A 12,148-nucleotide genomic window follows, 5' to 3' on the forward strand; every position below is an offset into this window, starting at 1 on the left:
GGACAGCTAATAGCTGCTCTATTACATAATTCAGTGCTTGTAACAAAAATCACAGGCTAGCATTTAACACATTTCTGTCAAAGCAAAAACCTGGAAGTTTTCACATACATATCACTGAAGAGCGATTCCCCCTTTTTACTGATTAATGACAATTACTGTATACTGGATCTTTCCCCAGCAACCCCAAAGTTAGGTACACCAATGTTCCCTCTCAGCGTTTTCCTTCTCCTTAAGGTACCTTCCTGTCCTTAACATCCATGAATCTATGAAAGAGAAACCACTGAACAAAACCTATATCCAAAGAGGTACACAGAGAAATTCCCAACATCCTATTATAGCAGCAACTGTTAGGGCCATGTGTTAAAATAACTAATTGTTTTCTTCTCCTCTAGCCACAAAAATAAATCGTTTATGTTTCAGATCACCTCTCCTGCCCTTTATAAGTGCATTTACAAGGGCCTCTGTCTGTTATTACAAAGTGTTCCTATTTACTGTCTGGGCAATTCAAAAAAACATACACCTACGTTTCCTAATTCTTTGTATAGTCCAAGCCACATATAAGAGCTCATTAATAAAAACTATAAAACACACTGGCAAGGAAACCCATATTCTAAACCCAGGAATTATCACACAGTTGTATTGTATATGGCAGCTAGACTATATTGTGGGAAGTAATAAAATGGAGCCTGACTTTTTAAAACAAGGGGCTCATTCTATCTCTGCACATACATGACTCCTGTTAACATAGGTGCTGGCTGTTTCTCCATTGCAATCAGAGGTGTGACTGTAGCATCTGTAGATGCACCAGAACTTGCCTTAAGCTAGCTAGCTTGCCTGTTTACAGCAACGAAGCCACAGCAGCCCTACACAGTGAGTACGTACTCAGCAGCTGGAGCCTGTGCACCATAGGTTTTTCTCCAGCTTGTGCTTTTGTTGCTGAAGATCCCGTGCTGTCTTCCTGATGTTTGAGTACTTATTATTATTGATTATTTGTTTTACAGTGGTGATTAAGGCCCCGCTGTGCTAGCATTATACAGACACATAAATCAGCCAGACAAAGGATGGGAGGAGACGCACAGTAGCAGACAGGGAAAGCAACTGACTCACAGGCACAGGGGCAGGTCAGAGCTGGGAACAGAACACAGGTGTCCCAAGTCCTTCTCAGATACCATTGCTACTGAACTAGTCCTCCAGGCACTGATTAGCCTGCGTCCTGTAAATGTTCAGTGGCAGGAGTTATGGCTCTCTTTCCATAATGTTCATTACAGGCCAAAGCACAGCTCTTCATGGAGGTGATGTCATCTCAACAATAACAGGGCAACACAGTGCCCAGACCAGTGAACTGATAAAGATGCCTGTTCAAGTCAAAGCCAGGAAATGTGCTCTCATATCAAGAAAAAACAAGTATGTGAGCTGAACTTCTAAAATATTCATAGTCTTCTCATCTCCTGTCAACATGTTTAAGTTTGGGTCCAGAAACAAGCATGCATTACTGCTCAATCTGTAGCTTTAGTGTGGTCCTTGTTGGTGCCTGGTTCCCCTATACATGGACAGGCCAGTAGGTGTTCTGTAGTCTGAAAGTTCCTTCCAGATTCACACATGGTGTTTGTATCATTTGGAGTATCCCCACAGTCGCCCATTAACTCAATCAAAACTCCTATGTTCTAAAAATATGTGAAACTTTCAAATATGTAAATATTGGAAATATGCAACCCTTCAAACATGCAACAGTAACTGTTTAGGCAGTATCCTGTGACCAAATAATTTTTGATTCCTGCCTTGCCAGCAGGAGAATAGTTCTAGTTAGCAGAAACCATTAAGCATCTAGCCTTGAGACAAGCCCTCTTGACCCTGTCACCTGTGGCAAAGAACTCTCAACAGCTGGCTGAACTCCTGGTCCTACTGGAGTTGGCAACAAAGCTCCCACTGATGCCAAGAAAGCCAGGAATCCTTCCATCCAAGGTCTCTCTGAGTCTGGAGTGCAGTATCTGAAAACCTTCCATACCTGAGATTTTTATTTTATACTCACAAGAGTGCAGTAAGCACCAAATAGTTCTTTACTTTCCCATGCTTTTTCTTTTTCCAGAGATCACAGAATAGAAATAATCCTAAGAAAAAGTAGAAAAGTTGACCATAAATTAAGTGCACCCTTAAAGCTGAAAGGAATTGTCCCTAAATTCTCAGCAATATCGAAGTTGGAAAATAACAGGATAAGAAAAACAAAAATTGTCATTTGTCAGGGTATTCATTTATATTCATCTGTGATTGTGGCCTTGGTCTTACACCAATAGCTCTGCTATTGGCAAGGGCCACATAGTTTAAGTGTAAATGAAATCTCAGCCCAGCTGCAGCTAATTTAGGCCGGAAGACTTTGGACTAGATTACTGTGCTCTCACTGGCATTAGTTTACACAGGTGCAATTATATTGACTTCAGTGGGTTACTCCTATCTTCAATCTGTCAAAGAGCATAGTCAAGGTCAATTATTATTATAAAAGGAGAGTAATGAAACAGATGGGAGATTTTTCTGAGTTGATCACTCCATTTCTGGTCCAATGATATTCAGTGGACATCATATTACATGGATATATGCAATCCTTTCCATCTCAGTCTCAGGAGGTGTAAATCCTGTCACTCTTATTCATTAGCACCTTACCCCATGAGTGGGCCCACTGAAATCAATGGTACGATTTGAGAAGTATGGCACCACTAAGTGGGCAGAAACTTTGCCTAATGTTGTAACAGGGCATGTCTACACATGTGCCCAACTGTCTCTTAGTACTGGTTTTAGAGTAAAAACACAAGAGACAAGTGTGACAATCTAAGAAAGCCAGACAACTACAGTTAAGGTTGTGTGTCAGAGGCAGAGATGTCTAAAATGGTTTCTAAACTCATTGTTCCCATTTTCAATAATCCACCCACACATGCAGTCCTGCAAAGCCACACAAAGCCACACAGCAATGTAGCATCTCGTGCAGATGTGCCCACAAAGAACTAAACTAAGCAAAAAGTGGAATGCACTTGGAATTCGAGTGATACCATGAGACATCTTCCAAACATCAAACGTTGCAGAAACCTAAAGAAAACGCCAGAAATGCTATGGAAAAGCCACATTGTACAAACAGTGAGTGGGCCAAACTCTGCATTCATTCATGCTAGTGAGAAGCCAGAGCTATTTCCCCAACCTTCATGGAATTCCTGAATCACCCTGGGTCACTTGGTGGCCTTGTTTGCATTTCTCAAAATGCATGTGGCAGTGTCTATTAAACTCACCAGCAGTTGGATCTCAGCAACTGAAAGCAGGATCAGTTACAATGCCTGCCTTCAGTTTAACTGGAGCAACCCAACTGAAGCTAATGGCTTGCATAAAGTGTAGCTGGGTATTGACTGGGATCCATTCTTTTCCCTACAGACAAAGAACTGGTCTCCTCACTTCCTCAAGCAGCAGACTGCTATAAGGGTGAAGATGCACATTACACTTAGACCATACTAAACCTGTGGAATGTTAAGCGGTGTTAAAGTGATATCATGATGTGAGCAGTCACATGTTACAAGGTAATCCTGTTTCTTGCCTGAGCAGCTATGACTTGCCACTAGAGGACTGCCAAACAGGAGTGTGACTGGAAGCTAGACACCCAGGCTCTATCCCTGCTCTGAGTGGGGAAAGGTGGGGCTGAGAGCAGTACATCCTGGGATGCTGAAGGACTGCAAATTGTTTGCTTTATCTCCATGGGGCAGACAGAAGTTGTAGCAAAACACCCAGTTTTTCTTTTTTTTTTATTTATTTTAAAATGCATTCCCTCCCCTTCCCCAATCATTTCTGACTTTTTCTCTCCCTCTCTATTCCCTATAGATAAGTATAAGTAAGCTAAGATGTAAGATAAGATTTAACATTTTATTTTAGGTAGTAAGTTTTATTTTTCTCTCCCTTCTTTGCATATAAGTTCCCTGCTATTTTGATATCAATACCCACTGTTTTATAAGTGATAATTATTATGTTTGTACTGCTTCTATATTGTGTGATTACTGTTTTAGGCCTATATATGTAAGTTAGTGCAAGTCATGTCAAGTTTCCATTTTGTATGTCAAGCCTCTATCTTGTGTCCTCTGCCCGGGCATCCCCTGTGTTGCAACCGTATGATTCATGTACCCCTCCCATGTAAATTGGTTTCCGGATGAATGAGAGTGATTGGGAATGACTGAAATACAATGGTAGCAGGCCTCTTCTGAATGGCCTGTAATGACCAGGCCATCACCTCACATTGATTCATCCAGGAACCATGGACCTCACCCAGGAACACAGACAAAAACCCAGCATTTAAAAGACAAAAGACCCTACAGAACCAGCAAATCTACCATTGTACCCCACCATTACAGACACCCAAAACTGCACATCCCTGCATGGAGCACACATGCTTAGTACGTCAGGGGCTGACCCTTGCCTGGGCATGCCTCCTGTCACTAGGGTCACACAAGGTCTGCCCCTATAAAAAGGGGCAGTGAAGACAGACCCAATGGGAATGCCATTTCTATCTGAACCAGACCAGCTCCACATCATCCTACCTATCCACCCCAGAGGCCCTGCCATGGACCCCCTCTGGACAACACCGAGCTGAAGGAGACCCTGACTGGCCATCAAGGACCAACTTCCAGCCTGGGATAGGTAGATTTCACCCGCACATTTCCTTCTCCAATTTGGACTCTTTTTCTCTCTCCTCCCAGACTTCAGCCCCTGCACCAAGCCTCTTTAGCCCCTGCTGCCAGTGTGTGTGTGTGTGTGTGTGTGTGCGCGTGCGCATCTCCCCTGTTCAATAAAACCACTGTCATTTGTAACCCCAAGTTGGGTTGTTTGTTACTGAGCCCCGGTCCCTTCCCCATCTTAAATTCCGGTCTCTGTCCCCCCCCGCCACTTTTCCTGCCACCTCTCAGCTCCTCTCTGTCTCTTCTCTGTTCCCCTGCTGCAGCCTCTTGGCCCTGTTGCTTTCTGCCGTCTCTCAGTCCCATTTCTGCCATCCACTGCCTTCTTCCCACCATTTCTGCCGCTTCTAGCCTCCTGGCCCTGTTTCTGCTGTCCACTGCCTCCTTCCTGTGTATTTAGACAGCTCTTCCTGCCACTTTTAGCCTCTCAGCCCCGCTCATTTCTGCCTTCTGCTGTCTCTCCCCATCTCTCTCTCCTCCTTCTGTTCCCAACCTTTCCTGCCCCTTTCCCCTTTCATCTGTGTTCTCCAGCTTTCCCCCACACCCATTCTAGCCACCCCTTCTCCCCCACAGTCCTCTGGCCTGCCACCAACTTCCCCGCAGGTTTCCCAGCAGCCGGAGCCCTTCTCCAGCTCCCGGCACCGGCAGCTCCTCCCCTGGTTCCCAGAGCCAGCCCCCAGTTTCCTCCGCACCCTTTCTAGTTCCCCTGCACCCTCTGTCCCAGTTTCCCTCTCCCCGCTTACCTTTTGGCTCCCCTGTAGCTCCGGCTATGGTCCCAACCTCTGTGCCAGCTTCTCTCTGGCATCACTCCCCTGTTCTGCAGGCTTTGGGCATTGCCCTTTAATCAATTAAGGTCAATTAACCTAAAGTAATCCCCAAACCTCAGTTCTTCAGCCCAGTTCTCTCTAGTCTACCGATTCTAATCCCAGTCCCGGTAACTTTCACTCTCTACACTTCCACTTTCTTACCTTAACTTTTCCCCAGGTGTCCCAAATACACCAAGCACATACATACACACATGACAACACCCAAGTTAGGAACTCATCTGCGTATACGAATTAGTGATCCGTGTATGTGTATTGGGTGTGCAGGGATTGATAATGGATTCTGGTCTAATTTATTTTGGTCTGTATAGTGTGTGTAGGTGCTTTAATTGGTGAAAGGTGTGCATTTGCCTAGGCTGGTAATTTTGGATGTCTATGTGCCTGGATTGGTAGTATGTGTGTGCATGCCTGGTGGGGGTGCATGCACCTAGTGTGTGTACGTGCACCGTGTGTGTGTGTGAGTGTGTACACCTAATTGATTTTTGAGTGTGTGCATGTGCAATTGTACACCACGCCCTCCTGTCTAACAGTGCAATATTGAGATCCTGAGAGTTGGCCTGATCCCACAGGGCAACAGTTACCCTAACATGAGCAGGTATCAGAGCCCAGAGTTAACCTGTGCCTCAAGTGCTGTAATTGAAATGTTAAGAAGGCATTTAGCATGAGTTAATGAGCTTTAACCTGCAGATGCACATGTTTTAAATGCCCTTAGTATGATCTAAGGGTAACATGCAACTTAGTAGTAGTAATATTTTATGATATAATATTATTGTCCTATTGTCATTATGTACAACTATAATACTACGGTTAACTCCACATACATACATACATATCAACTATATACATTATTTAACAGCATACCATAATGCCAGTACCAATTTTTTGCCTATCGCTTACATTAGAGCTAACATGCTTTATCTGTTTTTCAGTTAAGCCCCAAAGCTCTGTATTTAAATAGATTATACTGTAATAATAAAAGGAGGACAACATGCCTGTATTTCTTCTTACAAAACTGCAGCTCCACTGACATCAGTGTAGCTACAACTGACTGTCAATAATGAGAAAGAAGAATACAGCACTCACCCAGGTACAAAATACAGTAGACGCATGTATTAGAACTTGAATGCAGGTACATGCCAGAACACTTCAAATTATGTATATGCCAAGATTCTCCAAAACAGGAGCAGAAAGTTATATTTCCTAGATCCCTTCCATAATACCCAGCAGCTACCAGTGAGTTCAAACAGAGCAAAAGTTAGAACAATGCTAAGCACATTTGAAAATCTTATCAACTAGCCTTAGAATGACTGCATGCCAGCTTGAATGGTTGCTTAATGATCTCTCTTCATCTCCTATCACTGTACGGTATTTTCTTACAGTTACTGTTAGGTGCTGTTACAAAGATAACACAGACTATATGCAAAGTGTGACTGCAATTCACTGGGTTGTGCAATCAGCTCAATACTGATCTGAAATACCCATTAAATAAAAACATTGAAATAATAGACTCTTTGTCTGTAGTTCCTTGCTGATCAGGAATAACTAGTTAGACTAATAAGTCAGGGCTTCTTGATGCTTTATCTCAGTAGTCATTAATTGGTCATTACTGGCATAAACACAAGCCATTAATGCTTACCTATAACTCAGCATACCAGTACACCGCTGCACTTAGCCACATTGTAGCCACACTTGCACAAGAATTCAGGATAGAGGTGTAATACTATGCAACAAGTTCACAAAAAGCAAACAAATAGGAACAAGAAGGTTAATTCTGAAGAAGTTTCAGACTACATAAGCAATTAATAAAAAAGGAGCTGCTCATCTCATTTCTCTACATATTCTTTATTCAGTGGCCATCAATGTTAAGTGTTAATTCTGTGTAAGTAAAATTACTTCTCATTGTCATATTCCTACTAATGAAGTTTCTCAGAGCACCCCAGAAGTACATTAACATATTAATTTAAATTTGTAGAAACAATTAGCCCTTAAACAGATTTTCCACCAACAAAGCTCTTCATTATGCCCAGTATTTCATATTTGTCACCTTTCTATCACCGCCTATCCCTATCAAGACGTTTCATTTGAGTTTTAGATAGCATAAAATGTATCTAAGGATGTCTGGGGATTTAGAAATGGGAGACATTAGTCAAGAAGATAATTTGATTTATTGTAAGTGGGTGTATAGGCCATAAATTGCATGATGCAGGGACTACAGAGTGGTTCATACTATGCAAAAAGTCAGACCAGCTGAATATAAGTGTCCTCCTGGTATTAAATTCTATGAAAATATAAATACAGAAGCCACACAAGAGAAAGCATCACCGGGGAGTTAGCGCTCAAGTGATATTCCACCTACCCTTTTAGAAAAAGCCTTAGAAGCAGTTTAAAAAGAGAAAATGTACATAAGCCTGTATGCATGCATGCATGTGCAAGCACATGCACACACACATTTTAAAGTGGGATTTTTGAAAGGAAAATAAGGTGCCCAAATCCTATAGACTGGGTGCTGCCTTATAAGTCTCCAAGTTCTAGTGAATGTCCCACTTCATAAAAGCAAAGAAATTACAAGTTAAGGTTTCTCTTAAAAACAAAAATAATGGTGAAAAAAACCCAAAATGTGAACTACAATAAGCCGAAAAGTGAGGTCACCAAGCAACCTTATCTTTGGCAAGACTGTGAACCCAGAAAACAAGATGCTCTGCAACCCAATTATCTACCATAAAGGTCTACATATATGTGATCCAATAATGCAAGACCACAAAACAAAAATGAAAGAGGATGTAAAGTCCTTACGCTTTCTCTCTGTACAGAAACAGGCTAGGGACAGACACTACACATAAACCGGTTTAAGTGATCAGAAACTGGTTCAAACCTGTAAGAGAACAGACATCCAGTGCACATAAGCCAGTTTGAAAATGGCTGAAACTGGTTTGAGATAAACCTGACTGAATGTAGCATCAGAATTAACTGATTTGGTTCAAACCAGTTTATGCAATGTCTGTCCCAGACCACAATGACTGAAGAGGGAGGGGGAAGAAATATATGCTGTATGTATTCTTCTTTAAAGGCTATACTGGAGGCAATAATTTCCTCCTATTCACTGAGGTTTCACCATTTAGACATGTGTCTTTAGACATCCAGCTTGTGTGCATATGTTTTCAAATTCTTAGGATGAGATGATGACATTATGGCACTTGCACAGAAAATCCAGAGCTTACAGTGGTGACAAAACATCAAACAGTCAGTGGCAGAGATGTCTAAAACCATTTCTAAGTTCATTGTTCACATTTTCAACAATCTGCCCACACATGAAGTAGAGTAAAAACACAAGAGAGAAGTGTGACAGTGCAAGAGAGCCAGACAACTAGAGTTAAGGTCATGTGAGGAACCTTAATTCTCACCCTGAAAAGTTCACAATGAGCTTGTCTCTGTGTACATGTAGTGGCTGGGTTTCTTTCCCCCTCCCCAAATGAAATCATAGCTTATTTAAGGTTCTTTCCTATAAAGACTTTTATTACTTATGTTCAAGCCTAAGGACAAATGTAAAACTGGAGCTAAGTAAAAAATGGGGTCTATCATACATTTGATAATCTCATAGCAGGAAAGTAGGAGATGGGTAAAAGGATTGGGAGATTTTCTATGGAATTTGATAGTACCATATTTATTCACAGACAACATGCATCTTTTTTTTTTCTTTTTTTTTTTTAATTTTCTGAAAACTGGAGTACGCATTTCATGCAAGAAATATGGCAAGATCAGTTTCTGCCTCTTACTGGGCAGAAGTAACAGTAAAATCTGTATGCAATTCACGGAGAGCAAAACAACAAGCAAGCTCGACTCCAAAGCTGCTGCTACATAGTTCCTTACTACAAGGAAGGATCTTTTTTCTCTTTTATCACGCCTTTCAAAACCAAGGTGCGTACCTTATTACAGGGCCCACAGAATGTGAGAAAATGTGGTAAATGAAGTTGTGCTGTATGTATCCATCACCAAGAAAATGCATCAAAGATGATTTCAAGGGTAGCTGTTACTAACACTTCAGCACAATGCATCATTTATATGACAAGGCAGTATACATGGTAATTTTTTACAAAACAGAAAAGAAAAAGAAGAAGAAAAACAACTCAAGCAAAACATTTGCTCATCACTTAAAATCCACTCTACAAATCATGTGATTGCCAGTCTGAGAGTTAGTGCCATGGTAGCATTCAACAAGTCTGCTCAACAGTAACCAGCTGGCTGATGGAGCAGGGCAACAGGGTTACAGGTATTAAGGGCTGGAGAGTGCTTGGAGCCAGGGATTATGTGGGGAACCGGGGACCTGCTGTTCGGAAATGCAGCATGGGGTATGGTGTTCTGCATGGGGCACAGGCATGGTAAAGAGTCAGGGAAATTCCTAGCTACTGTTCAGTTCTGTAAGCTAAGGCAAGTTATGTTTAATGTAGTTTACATGACCAGGACCCTTTAGTCCCATTGAAAAAAAATCACTGAAGGACCTTTTTTTTTTTTTTTTTTTTTTTTTTTTTTTTAAGTTTTAGCACATTTACAGTAGTTTTATACATGTATGTTCTGCATTTCAACTAACTTGTTCAGTGGTAAACAGTAGCGCTCCAAGACTAAGAACAAACAGTCAAATAGCCCAAGGCTGAACTGATTCAATCTTGGCAGGTTAGTTTAAGCTATGTAGATTGAACCAATAAGCAAGTGAACAGACATTCACTTTTGATTTTGGAAACGCAGCCACATATCTGCAGTGCCTCAGGCCAGAAGCCAGGAGGTACTAGAGCATGCCTCCCTACTCTGCTGAAACAAACAGCTTGGCTAGCCTCCCTCCCCCCAATCCACCGCCCAACAGGAGGGTGGTGGAGGTCCGAAGCATCCTGGGATGCTGAGGGACTGTGAGTTAACTTGAATCTGGGACAGAAATTCAATAAACTGATTTAACTTAAATCAACTAAGTCTGATACTACATCCATCCAGGTTTATCTTAAACTCATTTTGGCCATTTTGAAAGCAACTGAACTTCTGTTGTTACAGGTTTGAACCAGTTTCTGATCATTTATACCAGTTTATGTGTAATTTCTGTCCTTAACCTCATCTGCAAAGAGAACACTTGAAGATAAACTGTGCAGCAAGTGCAAATATATAGCTCAGCATTAAATTGATCCTCTGCTGAAGCCTACATCTAAAATAAAAGCAGTTCTCACCCTCTAGTTTGTAGAACACCACTGGTCCATGGAGGAAAGGTAGTATGTGAAAAGAATCTATTACTGAGCTCTTGACAAAATAAATTCTGCTATTTTACATATCATGTGAGCTGAATTTCTTTTGACCAGCAAATTTTGAAGTCACATGGCTTGTTTTCCTAACAAGGAAAAAAAAAAGAAAACTTTAAACAAAAAGCAAAATAACACTAGTAATTTCTAGGCTTCATTGTTTCTACAGATAGAAAAGCAATCACTTTTAATTCTTTCACATCTTTGCCAAATCAGTTCTCTCTAAACTCCAACAATTACCATAGCCCCACATTAATCTCTCATGAAGCTGGTTAAAGCACACGATTGACTGATGTTCAATGAACTAACCTGCTCGAAAACTTTACAGAAAAAAACAGATGTGAAAACAGACAAATAGTTCCTGCTTTTACTGGGAATGATTGTGGTTGTGATACTATTTCTACAATCCTAACAAGAATTACATCCTTGCCATTACTGCATGTTGCTTCAATGCAAATTTGATCTGAACTGACAATAGCCAAAGACTCACCGCGCTCCCCCCCCCCCCCCCCCCCCGGCCTTTTTTCTTCTCTCAGCCAAGATTTATTTTAGGCAAACATATCTGTATGCCATTAGTATCCCAAATCCTTCAAGATCAGTTTCAACAGCATTGTTTTTAACAGCAACAAATTGGAAACAGATTTTAAATTACGTTTTAGTTATATAATTATTTTGTTTAAAAATGCAATTAAATGAAAATGCAATGCTTTTTTAAAAGACTGATATTGATTTTTCTTTTTTCAGATGAAAAATGTAAACAATGCTAGGTTTAAAAACACAAAAATGCAGTTTCATTTTCTTTCTTTTAAAACGAAATTTATTTCAGTGTGATATTTTGTTGGAAGTGTTTTGTTTGAAATTTGTCATGGGAACAAAATGAGATGTTTCAATCACCTTTACTTCTGTAGACTTCTCCTTCCAACCCTCTGCCCCAAACAAAGGACATGCAGACACACACAAAGGCAAATAAATTACAATGGAACAGACAAGAATTCTTGTGGGTGATATCTTTTTTGGACCAACTATGTGGTTGGTCCAAATACATACAGACAAGCTTTTGGGTATCAAAGTACCCTTCCTCAGGCCTCTGAGTTCTTGCCTCTCATGCATCTCCTGGACCATTGCGGCAACATCACTGCAACACTACCATTAATGGGACAGCAAGGGAGAGGTTTCAACTGCACACAATTCAGAATATTCACACTTAAGGTTCTCCACAAAACATTCACCATTCAGCAATGTATTCTGAAAGGAGGAGAAGGTAGCAGGTAGCTTAGTTCTATCACCAGAACACAACAGCAGCATGAAATACCACATAGCAAATAATAAAATGTTACAGGCTTGATGGTGT

At 41.1% G+C, this 12,148-nt stretch overlaps 1 protein-coding gene across 12 annotated transcripts in view; it reads right to left on the minus strand.

The window, feature by feature from the left end:
- The window catches only part of ADGRL3 (adhesion G protein-coupled receptor L3), a 904,177-nt gene that overhangs the window by 649,095 nt on the left and 242,934 nt on the right, over positions 1-12,148 (minus strand). The window contains exon 3 of one of the 12 annotated variants that reach the window (XM_059722202.1): positions 2,030-2,108. The exons of the other annotated variants lie outside the window; for them this stretch is intronic. The gene's annotated coding sequence lies outside the window, so the exon portion shown is untranslated. The remainder of the gene's footprint in view (positions 1-2,029; positions 2,109-12,148) is intronic. 12 annotated transcript variants of the gene reach the window in all.

Source organism: Alligator mississippiensis, chromosome 2, assembly GCF_030867095.1.
Source record: "Alligator mississippiensis isolate rAllMis1 chromosome 2, rAllMis1, whole genome shotgun sequence".
Classification (NCBI taxonomy): Eukaryota; Metazoa; Chordata; order Crocodylia; family Alligatoridae; genus Alligator; species Alligator mississippiensis.